Source organism: Talpa occidentalis, unplaced genomic scaffold (assembly GCF_014898055.3).
Source record: "Talpa occidentalis isolate TD23 unplaced genomic scaffold, MPIMG_talOcc4v2.1 talOcc4.4, whole genome shotgun sequence".
NCBI lineage: Eukaryota > Metazoa > Chordata > Mammalia > Eulipotyphla > Talpidae > Talpa > Talpa occidentalis.
This window is the reverse complement of record NW_023604295.1, coordinates 121922862-121946692: the sequence shown is the minus strand read 5'-3', so window position 1 is coordinate 121946692 and position 23831 is coordinate 121922862. Positions and strand designations below refer to the sequence as shown.

Sequence of the window (23831 nt, the reverse complement as noted above, 5' to 3'; positions counted from 1 at the left end):
CCCCCGCCACACACACACACACACACACACACACACACACAAACACATCATGCACAAATGAGATAAATAAAGAAGCCAGGAAATGATTTTAGACAAGGTCAAACAAAAAGATTAGAGCCATCCTTAGCTACACTCTCTGGATCCTTTTGATGTTGAGGCTTAGCATTCTCTTTCTGCCTTTGCAAAACAAATTATCCAACCTTACTCTCTCTGACCACAAGTCACTGACTCCAAATTTCCTTATCAGAGTGGGTGCTCAGGGCGATCTCTCAAGAAGAGGCAGAGAAGAGGGTTACTAAGGCTTTTGTCAAATCAGGGGGACCTAGATTAGGAAACTCAGTCACTTGATTTCTCAGAAATAAATCAGGGTCTCCAGACCTCATTTTTGAAATTTATTTTTTTTTAAAAATGGGAGAAACTATAGACACCTTTAATTTCTAAATTTTATAAAGTAGCAACAAACAGTCAGGTCACGAGTTTTAAAAATCTCTACCAAAGGCAAGTATTTTACATTATAGACAGATAGTGATTTTGCTTTAATATATTACCAAAACACAACAACAAATAATGGAAAACTAAAATTTAAAAGAGGGGGTTGAGAGTAGTGGGATTATTTGTCAGGATATAAATAAGGAAACATAAATAAACATGATTTTCAGCATGCCAAAAATGGAGACTTGTTGGGCAAGTGAATTATATGAACTTATAAAGGGCTAGATAGTAGATATTTTCCTGTTTATAGGTCATAGGTCTCTCCACAACTAGTGTAGTGGGAAAGCAGCCAGAGAAGGTGTGCATAGCTGTGTACCAATAAAACTTTATTTATAATATCTGGCCTGCTTTGATCCAAGAGCAGGAATCTGTTAACCCTTTGTCTAAAATATTATTCTACCATCCTTCATCATTAAGTTTACTCTTCTGTAAAATGAAAACGTGTACCACGTTAGTACCTATGGCATGAAACTATTAGGAGAGTTGAATGAGTTAATACATACTTAGTACTCAAGTACTTGGGACCGTGACTCACACATAATGAGCACCATGAAAATGTTAGCTCACCTTTTTACTGTTACTTATTACTTGGATTGTATAACTCATTTAATTCATTGCCTTGATTATACAACTAATACTTATTAAGCCATTGGTCATTTCCTCTGCTGGGCCTGGTATTTTAGAGGTGACCTAACCAACCATGGCCTGTTTGTCATGGAGCCCTCAGAAAGATGGGGTTTACAGTGAAAAAGAGATGATTATATATCCAAGCAACTTTTACAGAAGGGCAAGCAGGCTCAAGGGCACAGAGCAGAGATGAAAGACAACTCCAGCAAGGGACATCAAATGGAATACCCAGGAGGAAGTGAGAGCTAAACTGAATTTTGACACACCAGCTTGATTTAGCTAGTCAAGGGAGATAATGATGGAGAGAGACATAATGGGAAATGTAGAGGAAGAGCATCTACTCAGAGGAAACAGCTATGAAGAATTAAGAAAAGGATTATGGAGCAGTGAAGAGAGATGCAAAATGGTGAGTAAAGTAAAAATTTGTGGTTTAGGGCCTCCCTGGCACAGGAGTTAAGACACAACCTATGAAGCTGTCCGCAGCCCCTGCAGCATGAGTTTGATGCCTGGCCAGGGAGCCACCCACATGGTATGGCAGACCTCTCCTGTCTCGCCCACTGCTCCCCTCAGTAGTGTATTTCAGTTGATCTGCCTGTTCTATTCTCCACACTCTCTGGTGAATCCTCTCACCACCACCCCCCACCTCTGGCCTGTACCCCTGTTCTTGTATGATTAAATAAATTTTAAAAAATTGGGGGGCTTATCCTATGACTGGAAGTTTGAATGGATTAAGCAGAGGAAAGACATGATCATACTCGAATTTTAGATAGAATGCTCAGGAAGCACATGGAAAATGGATTAGAGGGGGCGAGATGTCAAAACTACATCTTTCTAGAGATGGGGTACAGAAAGAAACTACAGTTCTTTCTGCTAATAAAAGCATAAAGAGAACACAGCGCAAAGGCAGTATCATACCCCCAGGGCATAAAAGAGAGGAAGAGAGGAAGTGAGCCATTTGAGACTTGGCAGACAGGTTAAGAAAGGCATGATGTGATGGAATGATAGTGCCCGCCCAGGGGGCAAGGCCACAGTCCTGCATGGACACCTAGTCTAAGAAGCTCGAAAGAGAAATCAAAAGGTAAGGAAGTATAGACAGGAACATTGGTATCACGGGAAACATGAGGAACAACCAGAAATGAATAAAAATTTACTTAATTAAAACAAATTTATGAGCAACTAACCTGCACAATGTTTCCCACACAAACTCCAGATTCCTTATTTTGCAGATTTAAAATATCGTCTTCCCACCATCCCTTACATTTCATTGCTCCATCCTCGCTTTCTGCTATCCTTAACCTCAAGCCTTTACCACGTGGATTATGTCCGCTAGTTTCTGTAAGTACATTACTTTGTCAAATCATCCATTATGTAAACAGCCAGTGTGTGTCTTTGTCATTCTGAATTGCATTACTATGCATCATTCCTTCCAATTCCGTCCACTTTGCTGTCAATGGCTGCATTTCATCTTTTCTTATGGCTGAATAGTATTCCACAGTATGGAGTAAATAAAAGACTTGAAAGGGGTCTTGATGTCCCAGAACAGAGTCTGAGAATACAAGTATAGGGTGGATGCTAACAGCACAAAATAGGGATTTCCCCTTAAACAACACTCCTGAATCTGGATCAAGAAAAGACAAAGCAGAAAGTGTGAGTTATCCAGAGGTGTGAGCTGGCAAGTTGGGATGTGCAGAGGCCTATGAAGAGAGAGCGCTGGGGGCCAGCACAAGCGTGACTGGGCCCAGGAGCCAGCCGAGATGGTGGGGGCACAGAGGTCACAGAAGCCCAGTAGCAATGATTAGAGTTGTTAATTGGCTTTGTTTCATTTTATAACTTTCCTAAGATTGTATGAATTTCCAAAGCTTACTGAGCTATCAGTTTGTGATGTGAGGGGAAAAAATAATTGACCCCTTACGGTGATCAAAGAAAGGGAAAAGGCTGATAACTTCTAGGCGTGAGTTAATTGAAATGGAACTTCTCATCTGCTAACTACTTCATAAAATTCGTATTTAAATCAAGCTCCTCCTGTTGTAGACCAATGTTACCTCCATTAAAAAAAAATTAAAAAAACAATAAAATCTCACTTGTGGAGTCTTTTATTGAGAGATGGCTGTCTGTCCGTCACCGAGTCTCCTTCTGAAGGAGTCAGTTGGGCCTGTGCAATTCCCTTAGGCCCGAGGCACTCACTGCCCCACTCCCACTGTCCCGAGCTTCTTACTGTACTGCTGCTCTGGCCACTTTCAAATAACTGAATTTGTGGCAGCACATTAAGGGAATTAAAAACCAAACTTTTGTTTAAAGCAAGTTACAGAAAATAGCTGATACTTATTACCCTGTTATTTTGTTTGCCTGTTATTTTGTTTCTCTGTGTTCTCTGAGTATCTCTCTGCTGTTCCAGCACACCTGTGCTTTGCTGTGTCCCTGGTTTGATGTCCCATTCCTGCTGGTAACTGTCACTGACACAGTTGTCCCCTGCCCACCACCACGTACTTGACTTCCCTGTCACTGAACTCTCCTCTGTCACAGTCAAGACAAGCAGGTCACAATGATTCAAATGTCTGGATACCTTTGCTCATCTTTCTCCTGGCCCCTCTACACACACTCACAGAGGTCACCATCTCTGGGGCATCTTGCAGAGAGCTCAGAAGCTTCTCTTACAACTTCCACAGAGCCACCGAGCTTCCCTCTGCAGTGAATAAATGTTCCTGGAAACCATTTTTATGAGAAATGCAGTATCTTCCCTGATTTTAAATGCACCACGGCAGGTAACTGTGAGAGGTATTTTAGCATAGCACTGTACATTGCTGTACTGGAAACACTTTCCATACATACCTTCATTTGTTCCTCACAACAATCCTGACCTATACCAATAGCCAATGCCTGTAAGACATTGTTATTATTCTGTTCTACAGGCGGGGTGACTGGCATGAAGAGAATAGCCAAATAACGCTCGAAAGTCACACATCTACTCACAGAGCTGAGATTTTCACCTAGGCAGGCTGCATTCAGAGACTACACACTCAACTCTTGCGAGGGCTCACTGTTTCATAGATAACTCAAGTTTCTAGAACCTCAGACTGCAAGCTTACTTGCCTCCGGCTCTCCTCACTGACCAGGCTCATTTCCTTATTTGATTAAGTGCTTTCTTCCTTACACATCTTTTCACAAAATGTGGTCAACAGGCATTTCAGTCTTTGCCTCTTTAGACCTTTCCTCAGTTCTCTTTTCCTCAGTGCTAGGTCTGAGCACAGGCCTATTTTCTCTTCTACCTTTCCAGCATCTTCCACAAGAGGGCACATTCTGACCATAAAGCATTTGCTGTGCTTGCCAGGTGGTTACAATACAACCAATTACTCTTATGCTTTCATTCTGTTATAAGAAATGGCTCCATTCAAGCTACACTCCTCATTGTTATTTCATGGAGGGGGAACAACAGTAAAAAAGGAAACCATATAATTTTTGTGGACTGCTTCACTATAATTCATTCACTGGATTCCTAGGTTATGCAGTATGGAATCCATTAAGCAGGATATTGAAGCTTATGAGGGGAGCCCTAGTAATTCCTCTTTAATAAACATGAGTTGCTTTTATTTCTTTAACTTTATTAGTCACTTACTCAAGACATTACTCAAAAATGCTTGTTAATAATGTGAATGATGATGTTGAGTCCTCATTATTAGCATTTCCATGGGCCCCAAAGACAAAGTCTGGACTCCTTCTGAAAACTGAGAAAAGGGTTGGCCTTTAAATATAAATCTTTGTACCTGAGTTTAACTCCATCCTGACACTTCTCACCAAACCTGGTAAGGAAGGTAGTGGCTGTTCCCTCAGGGGTCTTTTTGTGTAGTTGAGCAAATGAATGCTGGCGTATTTAACTTAGAGCCTTGGAAGGGGTACAACTGAGGAACAGGGCTTAGTGTTCTGCAGGCCACACTATTTACCAGAGTTTCCGCAAAAAGAGGTAAAAACTGAAGAAATAAGTTTCCCTGTAAAGCAAAACTGACTGAAACTCAGTCTATCTCAGTGGGCTCTGTGATCGTTTTTGCCTGGGTTGCCCTACATTTCATGCCTGGACCCACTGATATATGCCTACTCCACCCCTTCCAACTCTCCTGTCCTCCCAGTTCAGACTATCCCTAGCAGGAACAGGGGAGGGGATAAAAAGAAACTTTGCTCTTACTTTTGCAGTCCCTCCCTCAAATATTTTGTGTTTATTGATTCCTGGGTGCTCCTCTGAGGTCGTAATCTTTCAAAACTCAAAAGCAAAGGGAAATTTTTTTTTCCTGTGTTCTTTGTTTTGGCATCACTTCATGAATCCATGAACCCAGAGAAACCTAATTGGCTGTTTTGGAGGTAAGCCACAAAAGAAGGTGGGGAAATAATTTTTTTTTAAAAAAATGAGTTGGTTCAGAAATATTTCTCCATCTCACTAATATTGTGTCTGGTACATTTTTGGTATTGCAAAAGGAATTTGTGAAATAAAAGATTAACAATAAAAATGAATGCATGAACACTTGCTCATGATGGAAAACTACAGCCAGGTAAACAGATAAGAAGTCATTTTCTAATCATCAAAGGCAAAAAATCTAAAAAGTATCTGAATACCAAGCATGGTTAAGAAAGTGGAACAGAAGGAACCCCAGTGACTTCTGGTAGTTTATAAACCAGTGCCACCACCTTGGAGAAAAAATTGGTAATATATTGTAGAGTTGAAGTAGTATATACCCATGACCCAGTAATTCGAGTCCCAAGTAAGAATCTTAGAGAAACACTCTAACCAGGAGACATAAAAGAATATCAGAGAATCAAATCTTTAAGCACTTCTTTTCATTCTCTCTCGAAGAGAAAATAAAAACAGGAATAGGAGGCTGGGTAAATAAGTCGTAGAGGATTCACAAATTGAAATAGTAAGTAGCAGCAAAAACTAATGAACTAGAAATATGACTTTCCGGGTAGATGAGTCTCACAAATGCAGTTAAGCAAAAACAAGCACACGCAGATCATGAATCTTTGCAGAATCCACAGTTGCTTACGCCATTCTCTCCTTCCTCCTTTGTAGGAGAACGACAGTACCAGAACAAAGGGGACCTTGCCATTTGCTGTCACCATGTGATTTGGTTCTGGCCAATGAGCTGTAATTTCAAGAGATGACTAAGGCCTCCAGAAACTTCTAAAGGGCTTGTGTTCAGCTACTAATGACACTTTATTGGCTTCTGCATTTTCCCCTTTTTTCAGCCAGCAATGCAAGCATAATGGCTGAAACCTCAGCAGCGAACTTTAAGCCATAGGTGATGTTAAAAGTGGAAGTCAGGAGTTAGGATGAAAGGAAACCAAGGTATTGCTCTATCAACCCCAAGGGATTACTTTTGGGATGGGATGCAACGGAAAGCGGCGGGAGATGTATATAAAATGTGCTGTGTTTTCTTCTGTTCTTCATATCTGTTTGTATGTCTTAAATGCTGACATAACACTGGAAGATATTGGAGACTTAGGAGCTCTTGGAACATAAAGCAATGGAATTATCATTACAGACTCTGCATTTCTTGTGTCTCCTTCAGTTCTCCCTTTTCTGCAGTGAACTGAGTTGGACAAACAGAAATAAACCTGCTAATTCTCATAACTCTTCTCGAGACCCAAAAATGTCACCTACTACTTCTTCTCCTTAACCCTATACTTGCTCCTCCCAGATATTCAGAGAAATCTTCCTCTGGCCAAATTCTTTCCAGTCTTACAATGTTTTCTATTTCCAATCCAAGTGTTTCCTCAGCCTGTATTCCTAGAAAGAGAGAAGCAGGAAGAGAGGAGAGAGGCCTCCGTCACCTCCGTGCCTGGGAGGGGAGCTTGGTTCTACTTCATGCTGAGCTTGGCTTTTCTTAGATGGCATCCTTCCAAAGAGCCAAAGAAGGGGCTTTGCTTGACCAGCTGGTGTCTGGTGCTTGGTGCATGAGGCTGCTGTCTACCCACAAGGCAAAGAGGATGTCAAGTCTGTTGGGCATTTAGGAGCATGCCAAGAGCAGAACAGCTTCTACAGTGACATTGTCACCATTTCCCTCTGGTGTGTTTCACAAATGGTTGATGGGATTAGACAGCATGCCTTTCTTAGAAGACTTTACAAACACCATTGCTTATACTAAGATGAAAGTGGTGTTTTGGGGAAAATGCCAAGTTGCAAATCTGAGGTGGAGAAGATATTCCATTAACCTTGTATCTAGTAGGCTGTCTATTAATTTCAAATGATAAAGAGATGTCAGATAAAGCCAATTAGCATAAAACACTCTTAGCTTTGCAAACATTCAACAAATAGCAACAAGAATGAAGGACATGTAGGGATGGAGCTTTTCCATGGGACTATTAAAAGTGATTGTGTCTTCACTTCTTTCATCTTGTATATTCTATGTGCAAGTCCTAAGGCAACTACTAAGTGATCCAGTCTTCTGTCTTTTCCCTCCTCTGTGATGAACATGCTGGATCTCTTTGTGGAGAAGAGACAAATGATGACACCTTTGCAGTGACTCGATGTCCTTCACCTACTAGGAAACGGTCACTTCCAAACTCCTGGTGCAACTGTCATAATGGTGGCCTCTGTTGGGGCTTTTCCAGGGCATAAGAGGAAGGATTAAGGCCCAGTCCCAGGTGACCACTCTACAAACTGAACTTGTATGGTGATCACTTCTTGTGCTCCAAATACATCTCTGGGTATATCATTGCAGGACAATTTTCAATGTTGACCTTATGCTGGGTTCTGGGGTGATCAGCGTGAAGACACACGAGCCAGCTAGGGTAAGGAGTGCTTTGCTCCTATAGGCAGTGGGGGAGTGAGGTCGACACTTTCCTCTTCTAACTCCCCAGCATGGATAGCGGGGGCCCAATAACCATTTTTGAGTAAATCTATATACATCAATTAAACAACAAGTGATAGGACCTCTCTCCCTCTTGCTCCCCCTCTCCATGCTCCACAGATGTTACGTGAAGCCATAGCAGAGGTAACCTTGCAAGCAGGGATGTGAACTCTTGCCACTCTCCAAAGCTATATGAGATAAATTAGTGTTGTTTAAGCGCCCCAGTCTGTGATATGTTGGCAGCCCCGGTCAACAGCCAGGATTCATGCAATCTGAGTCCATAGTCTGTGCTCTTAAGCAGAAGGGGAGAGGGATTTGCTGCTTTTATTAAAGCAAAATGCATGCCCTGTCAAGGTGGTTAACCAAGTGGGTCTAACCTTTCCCTGGTGTTCCCTGCCCCCTCCCCCCCCCCCCCGGAGCTCCTTTGTGTAGTTGACCACTGGACCACTGTCTTCCAGACAGATACCATTCCACTGCTTACTTAAAGGGCTAGCTCGACTGTAGACAAAATCTTTTCTTATTTTAGAGTGTCCAGATCAACTGAAATTCATAAAATTAAAAAAAAATATGAACTGTAGACAAAAGTAAAAGGAAATGCCCTGGAAGGAGAAAATGAAACTCTGCTCCCTCTTATAAGGGCACATGTGGTTGCATTTAGGTGGCACATAAGAATTCAGAATCACCTCTCTATCTCAAGATCTTTAATTCAATCACAGCTGCATATATCTATGAGTCCACACTTGGGTATCCGGGTAGGGTGGTAGCCCTAATTTTGCCAACCACATAAAGCTTAGCTTTTTATCTATGCAGTAAAGATGTGCAAATGTGCATACATGTGAATGTATGTGTGTTTGTAATGTGCATTGTGAGTCCTGAATGTCAAAGTGCATGGATTAGAGGGTATGTTAATACGATCGAAAGTAGGAATGAGTGTGCGTAAAAGATGTGTCTCTGCATGTGTCTATGTGAGTGTCCTGTCTCTGTGTGAATGTAATGTGTGTGGGCATGCATGTACTAATACAGTTTGAACCTGAGTGTGCCCAGACTCAGCGCCTCACACCTCCGGGGAGAGGATGGTTGGTAGAGTGCTGGTCCTGCCATCCCGTGCCCCCATCCCATTGTGCCCCCATCCCGTGTCCCAGCTTGTCCTCCCTCTACCTCTTGGGCCATGGAGTCTAGGGGCATCTTCCCTGAGCCTCTGGGGGCACAATGGAGCAGCATCTAGAGGTCCAGGTGCAGATGTGCAAGCAGGGCCCTGGGCAAGGCCTGAGGTATAGGAACGTGCCCTTAGGCATGTCCTGAGGGTCCAGGTGTGGGTGGGGTGTGTGGGCCGAGCCATAGGAGGAGCCTGGGGAAGGGGTGCTCCAGGTGCCTTAAGTAGGGCAACTGCTGTTTGCAGAATTCACAAGGGTTTCTGGTTGCTTACTGGCCATTCTGGATAGGTGAGGGATATTTTCCTTTTCCGAGATGAGACTAGGTTGGACACGACCCTAAATATTGCCCCAGGGGGAGGGAGATGTTGCCCAGATTCCTGCATCCAGATCAGGGGCACACGGGGCCTGAAAAGGAGCCTGGACCACGGAGGCCTGGAAATCTATTGCAGTCACCTGGGCAGGAGAGGTGTAGGGAGGGTGATACCTGCAAACAGTGCACCTGGGGAGGGGAGGGGGAGTGCAGTGCGACTCCCCCGGTAACCCCTGGGGCAGACATGGTCCCCACGTGCTAGGTTCCACAGTTTGCCTTGGGGTTCCCCGGGGACCCTCTGTGAAGTGTGGCTCCCTTCATGTGTGCTGTCTCCTTCATCAGTGTCTACTTAACCTAGGGGGGCGGGGAATGTGGCTCATCTCCTGAGCTTGGTAAATCGGCCCTGAGTCTCCCTGGATCAGATCTTGTAGGTATTCTGATGGGATACCCAGACTGGCTTTATGCAGTGACCCTACTTCTCTCTGATCACATTGGTGGGCTCTGAGAATACCCTCATGGGACTTGTGGAAAACTCATATTCCCTGACCCAAGATGCAGGTCCACATGGGCCAGAGCTATAATAGTAAATGCTCTTTGAATAACATGAAAATGTGGGACAAGGGGGAAGGTGGAGCGAGAGGAGGGCATGACAGTTTAAATCTCATTCCTGGCCTGTGGTTATCGAAGCTGTTAAAGGGACTGTCCCACTTGGTTGCTCTTAAGGGTCTGTGAAGGACTGGGCAGAAAGTTGTAGTTTTGTGCTTATTTTCTTAGGCAGGAAGGCTTTCTGGCACCAAGACTTCATGGCAGGTTCTCTGCGGCCCTCAAAATATTAGGACCTATGCCCAGTGATATTTGATTGACAAAATAAGTCAGGCATGGTCTTCATCCAAGCCACAGAGAGGAATTCAATTAACAAAACTCTCTTATATCTTACCTTTAAGTATCTCCTACACGTTTTCTAAAGCTCTGGTGCCTGTTTCAGGTTGTTGGCTTGTGAGGATGAGCAGAAAGCAAAGTGAACGATTAAGAAACAGATGAATATTAATGGCAAAATTCAGAAACAGCTAATTGTTAAGTGACAGCTTTTCTTTTTTTGATCCAGCTGATGATTTTTTGTATTGTAAAAACATAATGTAGTTTTATTATACTGCTAGTGGTTATTTATTCATGTAAAAAAATTCTATCTCATTTTTCATGGTGCTTTTCAGAGAGATTACCGTGACTTGGGGTTCTGCCGCCTAAATCTGTTTGAGACTCTTAACTCTGGAAATGGTGAGGGGGTGGTGAAGTCTTGCTGCAGAGACACTTATCTTCGTTCTTAGGAAAATCGCTGAAACTGACCTTCAGTTTGAGCTTTTATAAATTAGTAATATTCATGAAGATTAGGGAATACAGACACACAGTATTTCACAGTGCCTGGCACATAATAGGTGCTCAACAAATAACCCCAATGGCAATAAAGTTCCCAGCTGACATAGTATGTGACTGCAACAGTGCTCCTCCCACTCTAACCTGCCTGTAAAGGAATCATCTGAGAAACTTGTTCACATGCAGTTTCTGATTCTGTAGATCTGGACTGGAGCCCAAGATTCTGCATTTCTGAGAAGTCTCTGCTAATGCTGATGCTGATCCTGCTTGCATGCAGAGCACAACTCAGTAGCAAGGAACGAGACAACGGTGCAGAACAGGGCATAGGGCGGTGCTGAGAGTTGGGCTTCTCCAAACAGTTCCTTGAGAAGCTCTAGACAGAGGACTGACTAGAGGGTAGATAAAGTAATCAGGACGAACTTCTCACGCAGAAGTGCTTCTGTCTTTTCAATTGAATATCACCCTTGGGTTTTCCAGGCTGATGGCTTTCTTCTCCTTCTGTGGACTTTCGTTCATATTGGAGTGAACGTAATTCTCAACATTCCCTTGCCCAAATCCGGGGTACTGTCTCCACGTCACTGAGAATGGTGGGGTGTCTGAGACTAGACTTGTGTGGTCTTTAGGTAGTGGGGAAGGAACCAGCCTTACTGAGTCCCTGCTGCCTGCCATGCACAATGCTCACTAATTTACACATGGTTAATATTTACTCCTCACTTTATAAATATGGGAACACACCAGTTAAACTTAAAATTACATAAATTGGCAGAGCCAGGATTTTAACAAGATCTGTTGCCTGTCCCCAACTCTGCCCGTTAAACCTTATTACTTTATTACCTGCCTTTTTGCAGAAATTATTTTCTTCTGACATTTAAGTAGCTAAGTATTATTTGGTGACTTATTAGAAGTAGCACCATGGTCCCTGTGAGTTCTGCAAAGCCATATTGATTTCACGTGGCCGGTCATGGAGATGGAGCCAAGCAGAGCAGGGGGGTAAAGCGGGGTCTGACTGAAAACTCTGACCTTGCTTTTTCCCTTATTTTCATGCTGAAAAAAGGTAGAAAGTTAAAACCAACCTTGGCTCTCTCGGAGGTAGTATTATTAAAACTTCCAGGGAAAAGAGAAATGAGCAAAGCAGAAAAGAAATCTGCAGCCATTTAACATAAGGCTTTAATGAAGTGAGGAACAAAATGTTTCCAAAAGTTAAAAGCTCCTTCAGCAAGTAGCAGAGGTAATTTTTTTTTTTTAAATTTGAATAACCAAAACGAATAGGAGAGTAGCAAGTTATAATGAGCCAGTTCTGTGAAGACCTCACACTCCCCATTCAGAAAACATTGCCTTCTTTACAAATCTCTCATTTACATGTAGAACCTGTGGCCAGGGTTAAAACCTGCGGAGCTGTCGGCTTGCAGACCCAAGTGCCAGCAGGTGTTTGGTGCCTGCCCTGACTCAGAGGGGAAGTGTCCCCTCATCCCCATCCCCTTGTCATGGAGAAAGCTGCCCCAGTTGCCAGGTTTTCCCATTTCCAAGAGAAATCCAAGTTCTTTATTTTGATCTTAGATCTATTTTTAAATGTCAGCAACAAACTAAAATATTTCACAACTAGAAGCTGGAAATTATCTAGGTAGATATTTGACCACATCTTTCTGGCATTACATCCTTAAAATAGACCTTAGGGAGGATAAGAAATTATGTGGAATATAGACACCAAACCAAATATCAGATAAAGCCAAATTAGAAAGCTCTTGAAAGATGACTATGGAACCGAGGCCACAAGAGGAGGAGGGTGAAAATAAAGTGGGGAGGGAGAACACTGATGCTGGATGGTTACCACCCTCCATGGTGGGTGTGGTGTGACACTTCCTGAAGGGGGAGATCCAATACTTCTAAAGCATGAACAACCAATGTGACCTCAATAAAAAAGGAGGAAGAGATGGAGAAGGAGAAATTGAAGCTAGTAGCGGAAGAATCAGGTGTGAACTAGACACATCCCCTGTGGGGAAGTTTGGTTTCCAGGTGGTCAGGAGCCACTTTGTCCCAGATTCTGGTCCCTGCACACCTCTCCTGCCCAAGGTGGGCCCCAGAGCAGCCCCTTCCACCAACCCCCACTTACCTGATATTAGATGGGCATTGTCACAAGAAACTGACTCTGTGCAAAGCTGGGTGCAGTGCCAAGCCTGCAGGCACAGGGCAAGTTATCGATCCGGGCAGAGGGCTTAAGGAGAGTCCTGGAGCCCTCAATGGCTTTTTCAGGCTTTGACGCTCTTTCTATGCCATTGCTGTGGGGTAAGCCCACACAGGTTGGCAAGGCCAGGGGGAGGGGGAGGGAGGGCAGGAGGCTGGCAGGTCTCCCAGGCCCCAGAAAACCTGTATGCTTTTGTCTTTGGGCTCTCTCTCGCGCACATGTCCTCTCGTGGTCTTGCCTCTCTCTGTAGTCACTGGTCCTCTCATAACTGTTCTCTGCCTCCCTTCTCTGTGGGATGCTGCCCTTATAGCATCAGCCTCCAGGCTCAGGTGCGCACTCTTGCGCATGCCCACACCATACTCCAGGTGTCCACCATTAGGCGTGCATGCCTCGAGCCCATGCTCCCAAGCACATCCTGCATTAGCACAATCAAGGCCACAGGTGAGAGCCACAGAGGTCAGCAGCGGAAAAGGCTGACCAGTTCACTTACCCTACACTGGGGATGTCACCGTGGCTTCTTGCCATGTACTTATAACTCACACATGACTCAGGCTCAGAGTGCAACAACAGAGTTTATTCATTTTCCTAAAGATTTATTTATATATTCATGCATAGAAGAACTGGGGTGTAGGCCAGAGGTGTAGGGGGTGACAGACAGAGTAGGGAGCAGAAAAGGCAGATTTACTGAAACACACTGCTGAGGGAGACAGGAGAGTTCTGCTATGCCCTATGTAGATTAGCTCACTGGCCCAGAATGAACTCAGGCCATTATTATGATAGCACTGAAACTTAAGCCCTATTCCACCAAGGAGGCCTACAACAGTGTTTATTAACAAAGGGGTGAGAGAGATAAGGTCATTGGTAGGAAGGGAAGAATTTCTAAGGTCACAAATAGCCAGCTGTCCTACTCCAGATAGCGTCCACAGTACCCAGTTATCTAAACCATAAGTTGTTCATGCAAGATGGCCTTGTCTCTTCAATAGGAGGCTGGAGCTGGTGACACACCAAGAAGTGGTGGACCAGGACCCAACTCATGGCGGCAGCTGAAGGTGGTCACGAGTGGTGCTGCTGAGGCAGCAGCATAACAGTAGGCAGTGGTTTGAAATGGACAACAGATATAAAGTTCTGAAGGAGTCCCAGGGGTCTGTGTCCCTCAAGTGAAGTTCTCAAAGGTCTGCATTGATGGTCTTCACAGGAAAGAGTACAGATGAGTGTGTCTGGAGCTATCTAAAGCCTCGGCTTATATCCCCTTCTGGTTCCTAAATTTCAAACCTGGTAGCCTGCCTTCAAAACCAATACCATTTCCAAGACTTGATTGGTGCCAGCATAAGCTCAAACCTGAGTGGTACATTTATAAAATGTTATGGGTCTCAACACCTCAATAGCACTGGCCAACCTCAAACCTGATTTGTCCATTTACAAAACTTGCGCAGGATGCAAAATGCAAACCTAGCTGGTTCATGAAAACGCACTCTGTACCAGGTTTGTCTGTCTTGCACTGGGGGTGGAATAGAGTGGGGGGGGGACACTTGGCATTTGGCTGTACCCTTGACTTAGGGTGATTGTCGTCCCAGTCCCTGGTTATATCTTCATATCCTTTTCAAGAACCAGAATCACTAGGCTGTAACTTTGTATAATGGTAATAAGATAGGTACTTTAGAATGAGAAAAGCAGAAATCTGTCTGGATGAGTCCTTATGCTAGACTGATGTCACCTGACTTCTGTATGCAAATTCTTGCCATGCCTGTCCTGCATTGCTTGGTGTTTGGCAATTTGTATGTGGCTATTAGACACCATCAGATCTCAAGTCTACACCCTGTTAGGAAATTCAGACTTTCAGAAAAAGTGGGATAGAGTGCACTCTGAAGTATTTGACCAGCACAACACAGACGGTGAATAAGGGGTAAAATATTTTCACTACAGAAATTCTGCATGTGATACTTCTGATTTTGTTTTAAGTGGTGCCTTCCCTTCAATAGACTTTAAGTTCACTGTTCCTACATGGTCTGAGGAAATTGTGAGAGAATAGTACAGAATTTCCAGTAAGTAATATTTACTTTTCCAATGTTTGAATAGCTTTGATCATTTGTATGATTACAATCTTCCAAAACTGGGTTTCACTTAGAATCTCTAGGAAAATACTGATGTCCCTGCCCCACATCACTGTGGGGAGAGCTGGAAGGATCTTTACAGATATCTGTTTACACTTTAACCACCAGAAGTTTTTTTTTTTTTGAAAGATTATATGAAGTATCAACAGCAGCAATAAATCCGATGGGCCACCCTGCTTGGCAGCTGTTTCTTATGTCAGTGGCTGTTGCTCAGCCAGAAACTGAATTGACCTAAATACAGGTGTATTCTTTGATAGATAATTTATGTCTTGAACTTATTTCTGAGCACAACAGAATAGTGTTAAACTCACACATTTGAAATGTTTCTAAAAGCCTACTGATGACATATTGGCTGGCATTTCCCTCATTTGAATAATATTTACTTGCTGTGGTGGATGAATACTGATAAATGAGCTTCCTCCTTTTATACCATTTAGAACAATTCAGGAGAATTTACAAAAGATTAAACCAAAGACTCCCATTTTATATCAGTTTTATTTTTACAATGAAAGTTTATTGAGATATTGAAAATGGAGAGTGAAATGTGTATGTGTGTATTCAAAGCTAAATGTGGTCTCAAAAAGAAAAACATAGTTTTTGATTGTTAGTTTCAAATAATATCCTATGGGATTTTATAGATAGGATCTGAATTTTCATACTAATAAAGTTGATAGCATCTCTTATGGTGATTAATAGCTTATTGCTGCATTTTGTATGTGGGAGAAATAATTTCTTGAGAAATACAATGATGAAACATGGTCCAAAACTTTTAGAGGAAATTAGGAAAACATTTCCATTTATAATATAATAAAGTACCAAAGAATAAAGTACCTAGGAATAAATTTAACCAAGAAAGTGAGATATCTGTATACTGAACATTATAAAACATTGCTGAGAGAAATTAAAGACCTAAATAAATGGAAAAATATCCATATTCTTGTATTGGAAGCCCTACTATTGTTAAGAGGCTAATACTACCCAAAATTTTCTACAGAGTCTATGAAATCCCTACCAGCATTCCAACAGCCTTTTTTGTATAAATGGAAAAGATAATCCTAAGATTCATATAGACTTGTAAGTGTCCCAGAATAGCCAAAGTAATATTAAAAAAAAAAAGAACAAATTTGAAGGGCTCACACTTCCTGGTTTCAAAATCTGTGACAGAGCTACAATAATCAAAACAGTGTGGCAATGGCAAAAATAAACATATAGATCAATGGAATAGAATTGAGGGTCCACAAATAAACCCATTCATTCACAGGCAATTAATTTTTGACAAGGGTGCCAAGACCATTTGAAAATGGTACCGTGACAACTGGATATCAGCGTGAAAAAGATGAAGTTGTGTGTCACATCTATAAATCCATTGCCAAATCCAAGGTCTACTATGTTTTCTTCTAAGACCTTCACAGTTTTAACTCTTATTTGTAGGTCATTAATCCATTTGGAGTTAATTTTTGTATATGGTATAAGTTTCTATGCTGTGAGTGTTTATTTGTTTTCATTTTGCACCTCTATATAGCCTCAGAAATGGAAAAGTGGACAAAGTTCTGGAGTTTGTGCTGGATAGGTGGGGTCCTGAAAAACTATATAGATTGTTACCTGACTAACTACATGCCTGTTCAGATAGATTTTCATGATTTATCTTCAGGAGTAAAGGTCCTGTGTTATGTCTAAGTGAAGTGCTTCATGCATAGGTCTGATGATTTGACAAATAAAATTATAGGGCAACCAGTTGGATGTGACTCTCAGATAAATGATCAACTTGGTAAAATAAACAGTTCCTTAAATATTGCAGGAAAACCCTATATTTCATCTATCAACCCTCTTAATATTATGACTTGTTTAGAGTGTAATAAAGGCAAGTCTGTTTTTAGATAGTCATTTTTTTTGTAAAATCAACATCCAGTTTTAATTTCTTGTCTTCATCTAGTTTTAATATTTTCTTGCCTCAAGGCAGCTCAACATGACATGTTGCCATTAGGGGATATCACACTCTTTTCTACACTAGGACTGAAGGATGAGCCTCAGATGCTGATGGATAGAACACAATGAGAGAAATTATAACAAATATAAGCAGTGGCCACAGGCAGATCTCTACAACAGTTCAAATGGAAAAAAAAAATTAAAGTAAGATTTGTAAGCTTTTAAAATAGCTTGTTAATGCATTTAATCATGTAAATTCCTTTGTCAGCCTCATATACCACATTACAGATGTTGAATAAAGGAGGCTTTTTTACTTTTTTTTTTTTTTTAACCTGTCTGGGTTTTTATAGCTACCTTCCCCATGAATGTGGGTATAGTCATCTTCTCCCACCTCATGTACTCCAAGTTGAAGAACAGAAGAAAAGATGTCAGATCGGTAATTACTCATTCTAACACTTTTATTTGTAATTTACATGTTTACATTTAAAAACCAACAGAACATTTTAGAGATATTTTCAATGAGGATAAGACATAACCTTGATAATACACAACATTTCTCTTAATTATCTCAATAAATTGTTCAAGAATTTTTAGATGTCACACATTTAATATTGTTACCTTTTATTTCAATTGGTCTGTGTGAATAAGAAGTGAACAGAAATAGTAAATCCAAAAAATTTTGTTTCCTGTAGGGGAGCGGATTACAGGAAGAGTCAAACTCTCTCAGAGATTTCTATAGGTCAAAAACAGTACTGCTTTTTTTCTCATGGCCGCTCTAAAATCAACTTCTCTCCATATAATAACTCCCAGAAATCCTAAGTGTTCACTGCTTGTCAGCACTGTTGTAACTCACTTAATCCTCACAACACCCGCAGGGCAGGTGCTATTTTTATCTGCAGAGACTGGCACAGGGGAGGCCCTTAACATGAATTTGTTGAATAACTGAAGACCATTCTTTTTACTTTTTCTGTGACTACCATTTCTTTAAATACTGTGTTTAATGTAGGCTTGTTTCTTCATTAGATTATTTATATGCCAGCCCCCAAAGTGAGGTTTGTTTTTAATATATTTATCAATGAAAACGGCTCCATGTCTCTCTTTGGGACCAATAGGGTGAGTTTCCTACTGCCCCCTAGTGGTTGTTACTGATAAAAGGATGAGAAAAGCTACTCAAATGTTCAAAATCCATGGCAAATCTCCCTGGGACTATTGTGAAGAAGACAGGGGACATCTCCTCCACATTTACCAGGCTCTGTGCTGAGGCTTGTAGATGTGCTCATAGAAACCTCTACTTCACAGATGAGGAAATGTAGGCATCAGTAAACTGGTCCAAGGTCACACAACTAGCAAGTTGGAGGCATCAGATTTCTGAGTGTAAAATGATACAGGGAAATTATCCTCCTGATTCAAAGTTTAAATGGTGTCATGTGAATGATAACCTTCATAAGGAGACAGTCTATCTCTCTGTTCAATATCGAGTCACAAGCACCTCATACACAGGAGACGTCCTTTGAGTAGTGGTGGAATAGAATGAATTATAAATATGTGGAGGTCCCCAGTAAAACACTTGGATACCTCATCAGTGCCCTCCCCTTTCCCGTCAATAGTAAGCCTGCTTTAAGTATTTTAAGTAAATCCTGGCATCAATAGCTAAAGTAAAGGGACTATTTGGTAACAGGTCACTAAAATAATGGGATATGTATGTATATATATTGTCACCACCATAACTAGTTCAATCAATCTACACCCAATCCAGAATTCCTGTGGCAAACAGTCTAAAACAGTGTGACAGCCTAGCTCTCTTCAATTCACTCCCTCAGGCCTAAATGGAGCAGTTCATACAATTTATGAGGTTTCTGGAACAGAGTTTTGCTTCACTGCAATATCTTGTGTGGGCAAAGTAGACTGAATTTGGAATGATGTTAAAACTTGGGGTCGATGCTGGGTTCAAAAGAAAATTAAGTTTTGCAAAGGAGTGTGTGCTCAATACTTTCCCTAACCTAGAGTGTTAAGGGATAAAGCAAATCCCCCCAATACAAAATGTATTTGAAGGTAATTTTTTATTGAAGTCTATTGTCTTAACATGTGGATGTAATATGGAAGGAACCGTGAGTTCTACCTTTGCTGGTATAACTCCACAAATGTTTTTAAATAAGTGATTCATCAGTTTGATGTTAAACAAGTGGAAATGATTTACCCAGAATCTTAAAATCAGATGTATGTGTGTCTGGTGTCTCCTAATGCTAACCCTGATACAGATGTAACAGTACTGAAAAATTAAAAATAGAATACAAAGTTAAGAATGCACGATGTCTCTGCCTATGTCATCCCGTGGTGGACTAGGTTATGACTGATAAGGAACCATGTTTTCACCTTAAACATAGGTTTTTGTATGTTTTTGTTTTTGGTTTTGCCTTTCATGTTTGCTATGGTTTTATATCCCAGTGTTTTCCAGCTTCCTAAACAAGAATATTGAATTTAATCATCACCTCTGGATGTTCTTTGCTTTTACTATGAGCTGGTGCAGTAAGAACAGCCAGCCAGGCTCCATGGGAAAGAGTCATTCTGTTTTGTGGCATTAATGGTTTATGGATCAGCTGCTTTTTTTTTTTTCCTTGAAGAATTTCCCAAAACATACCTGAACTGGCCCTGCTAACCTGGCTTTGTTTGATGTAGATGCAGATACCCAGAGACATGGCCTTTGGGGTGCAGTGACTTAATTTGCAGCATCCTGGAATGCCAGCATGAGTTATTCAGATTTACATTCTTGAAATGTAGGTGTTTATTAAGAATTTTTGGTTAAATGGCACCTCGTTTCCTCTTTGCAGGATGCCTGCTTAGTACATCCTGGGGTCGAAGTTTTCTCAGAGTCACTGCTTTTCATCTGTCTAAGTGGAGGACTTTGTCGCCTGACTCCTGGATCACACTCTCCCTGGTACTGTCTTTAATTTCTGTCGGCTGCTGCCGCCACTAACTCCACCTATAATCTCCTCTTCCTATTCTCCCCTACCTCCCTATGTACTACAGGTCTGTGGTTTCTTCTTTCTTGCCTGCTGTCCCCTCCCAACACCTGTCAGTGCTGGTATGGGAGCATTGAGCTTATAAATGTGTAGCTGGGCAATTAAAATGGTGTTTTCCTTCCTTAGAATTGATCCAGCCATCAGTGCTACCTGTGGCTGTGTCTCTTCAGGTGAACCTACCGATGCTGAGCTTGAGCATAGGGCATATTTTCTCTCTGGGATAGCTTTTACTGTGGAATCATTCTCGGAGAGGCAAGTGTTCTTGAGATTAAGGACCAGATAAGTGCTATTTAGCTGTAGTCATTTCTTTCAGTGTGTCACTGGATATCAGTTCTATAGCTTGTGGTACTTGTTCACCATTGTCTCGTTTGTTTGTTTTATGGCACCAGGGAGTTGAATCCTGCAGAATTGATGTGTGATCAGTGTTCTGGTGTACACTGTGCTGCCAGTGGCGATTCTAAGTCTTTATTGATGAAGAATCAACATGGGACTTCAACAGAAGTGAAAAGGTAATCTTCATAGACTCTTTCTTTTCAATCCATTTTTGGTGTCACTTTAGAAATATTTTGCGGAGTTTTCCATTGTTATTGATCTTGTAACCTCCACAAAGATATTGCAGACTTGCTAAAGTTAGTCAAAGAAATATCTTATTTCTAAAAAAGAGATGAGAGTGTGTTAGCAACCAACCCTACCCCCACTCTCCTTGTTCTAATAAACATATTGAATAAAATATTTGTATGAATAGTTTTTGAAATATATCTAAGACATTTCAAGCCTTGGTGAATTCAGAGGTAGTGAACTTCATATACCAGAACTGATCAGGGCTGGGCAAGAACCAGCCATGTAGATCCAGAGAGGCCCTTCTCACATGGTGGGCTGGAAGGCCAGACCCTAGTGAGGAGAGTTAGGTGGTCAACCTGACAACAGGGGGTCCATCCTACAGGATAATTTCCTACTGGGTAGAGAAGGGGTTCCAAAAATGGTGAAATCCATGTGCAAACCAGATAAATAAACCTACATTAAAGTAGGTTTATTAAGAAAAAAATTTCAATGCTATTATTAAAAACAACATGTCTGAGCTGGTAGATAAATGATTTTGTTCACTTAACTAGGGAACACTACCAAACGTAGAAATAAATGCTTAATATTCATTGGGCTCCAAGATCACGATGACACAGAGAAAATAAATGCTTCCATCCCAGTTTTCGCTAACAATTTCCAGTTTCCCTTAAAATATTCAGATCCTAATGTATGTTTGGATTGTCCCTTCATGCTGTCATTCTTTCTGTTATTGCTTTTAGAATACTCTTGGCATAACTGAACTGTCAGACTTTATTTGTGACTATAGATCTTGTATATTCTATTGATACTTGAGATCTTGATTCCCCCTAACTAAATAGAAATATAAGTACATTATTTACTCTGTAAGTGCTGATCAATCAAAAGTGCTTCCTATCTTTTTTTGTCTACCTTTGGATGATGCCTTGGAATTCAGAGGAGTGCTTTTGTGAAGCTCTGTGGAAGTCACAGTGTTGAATTGATTTTTTTTTTTGAGGTATTAAGTATAAAATTTTATTCAGTGAATTTAATAGTTTACTATATGAATTGCATATTATTTTTTATTTTTTAAAAAATATTTTATTTTATATAATTATTACATCATTTTTCATCTTTGCACAATGTATGCATTTTCATTATGGTTATATTCCCCATACAATCGCACCCCCTCCCCTTATTTTGAGTCTAGTCCTTCCTTTCCCCGTAGTGTGTCTCTGATTTATAGTTGCTTGTTGATTTTGACTTTTACTTTGAATTGATTCTTGCTCAGACCTTTCTTTTGTTTGTTCAACTTTCAGCTTAGGTAGCAGAATGTAGATCAGCTAGAATTGTAGTCTAAATCTGTTTTGCTGGGTTTGCATATTAACACCAATATAATGAAGTCACAATAAATTATACAAAGCATTTGGCATGAAAAGTGTGGTTGTTTCAGCATGTGAAAAAGTTAAATTCTCCTGCACTTTGCAGCTAATATCCTTCATTGCAGGAGGACTTCATCTCCAAATTTTTTAATTATTCATGGTTCGTTTGAATTTCCAGTTGCATATTTTCTTATTCTGTCAAGTCCTGGAATTTGAAGCTTCTAATTAAATTTCTGAATGCTTAATAGGCGCAAAATAGTATTTTTCTCTAATAATGAATTTGAATTTTCATATGGTCCCCAAATTTTTATGTGTTTGTCAATATTTTGAAATGAGGCATTGCAAAGGGTAAATACACACACACACACACACACACACACACACACACAAACTCTTTCTCACACATACACACACCCAAAGAGAAATAAGCTGACAAGGAAGAACACTGCAAGCTCTGATAGAGATGGTATGTGGAAACCCTTTCTTCAGGGGTGAAGATTCCAGTCCATCCTCACCCCTTGCACCCTCAGGATTGCCTTAACAATTGACCCAAGAGGCAGTTTCACAATAGCTAAGTATTTACTAACCCTCAATCCAATACTGGAGCAGAATGATAGGTGCTAAATGGCATTTTCTGAGGCTATATTAACAGAGATGTGTGTTAACATCACACATAAAAATATTTTAAATATTTAACACAGCACATTCTAATCTTGAAGGAAATGAATGAGAAGGAAAAAATGTGTAGAATTAACTATAAAGATTTGATACCTCTGAATATCAACTATAGATTTAAAGCTGAAACATGGAGAGCACACTAGGAAATACTTATAGTGAATAGCAGAATATTAACAAGAATTTCTATAAACCAAGAAGAAAAGCCAGTCAAAGAGAAAAATTTACATAGGACTCAAAAGCAGACAATTTAAAAAGAAGAAATAGAAATAATTAGCATACACATGAAAAGGAATTTTACTTCCCTAGGAATTGAATATGTGTAAAGTGAAAAAATGGACATTTTTAGTCTATCAAATTAACAAATTTTAAGAACTTGTAGGGCTCAAATTGATAAAAGCAGGACTTGTTTGCACACTCATTTGCTGCTACACCCTTTCTGGAAGACATTTTTAGAATTTGCCTCAAGAGCTTTAAAGGTATGAATTCCGTTTGCAACTAGTAGTAACATAGTCAGAGAGAGTTAATGGGCAGTATATTGAACATAGTCAACGTTATTGTGCTGTAAATGTGTAGTGTGATAAATAGCTTTATAATGGCAAACTTTTTATAATAAATATGGTAAAGTAACAACCTGTCCACCTTGATTTGCACAATGTTATGTCAGATTTATCTAATAAAAATTACAAATTCTACATATAGATATCCATTCTAAGGAAATCACGAGAAAAATGAAAAAATGTAGGTCATCAGAAATTTGTCACAATATGATTTGTAAGATTGGAAACAACCTAAATGCCCAAAAGATTAAGATATTCTGAAGCAATTTCAAAATGCTAGAAAAGAATTTTTAATGACATGAAGAAATTCCTACAATTTCATGGAAAGGAAGGAGGAAATATTACATAGCTTATATAGTCATGTACCTTGCATTAAAAAAGCAAAAAGAAATAAGCCAGAATGTTATCTCTGAATATTGAGATTATGGGTGATATTATTTAATCTTTATCATTTCTATGTCTTCCAACATTTACATGTGAGCATATCTTATTTTTATAATCAGAAGGTGTAATAAATGTTAAAGAAATGCAAGTGAAAATTTCAGTGATTTGTGTGAAGCTGTGTATTGTACAGTGAAAAAAACTACAAATGCCATCTTTGCTTCTCTTGTTAGTTCCAAAGAAGACCTACTGAAAGGATTCATTTTT

The 23831-nt window shown here is 40.6% G+C and overlaps 1 long non-coding RNA gene across 1 annotated transcript; it reads left to right on the top strand.

The window, feature by feature from the left end:
* The first annotated feature begins 3717 nt into the window (after nt 1-3717).
* On the top strand, nt 3718-7720 carry LOC119256982 (uncharacterized). The gene is made up of 3 exons (XR_005127948.2): nt 3718-3881; nt 6176-6451; nt 6594-7720. It is a non-coding gene; the product is annotated as an uncharacterized LOC119256982 (long non-coding RNA).
* Nucleotides 7721-23831: the final 16111 nt, after the last annotated feature.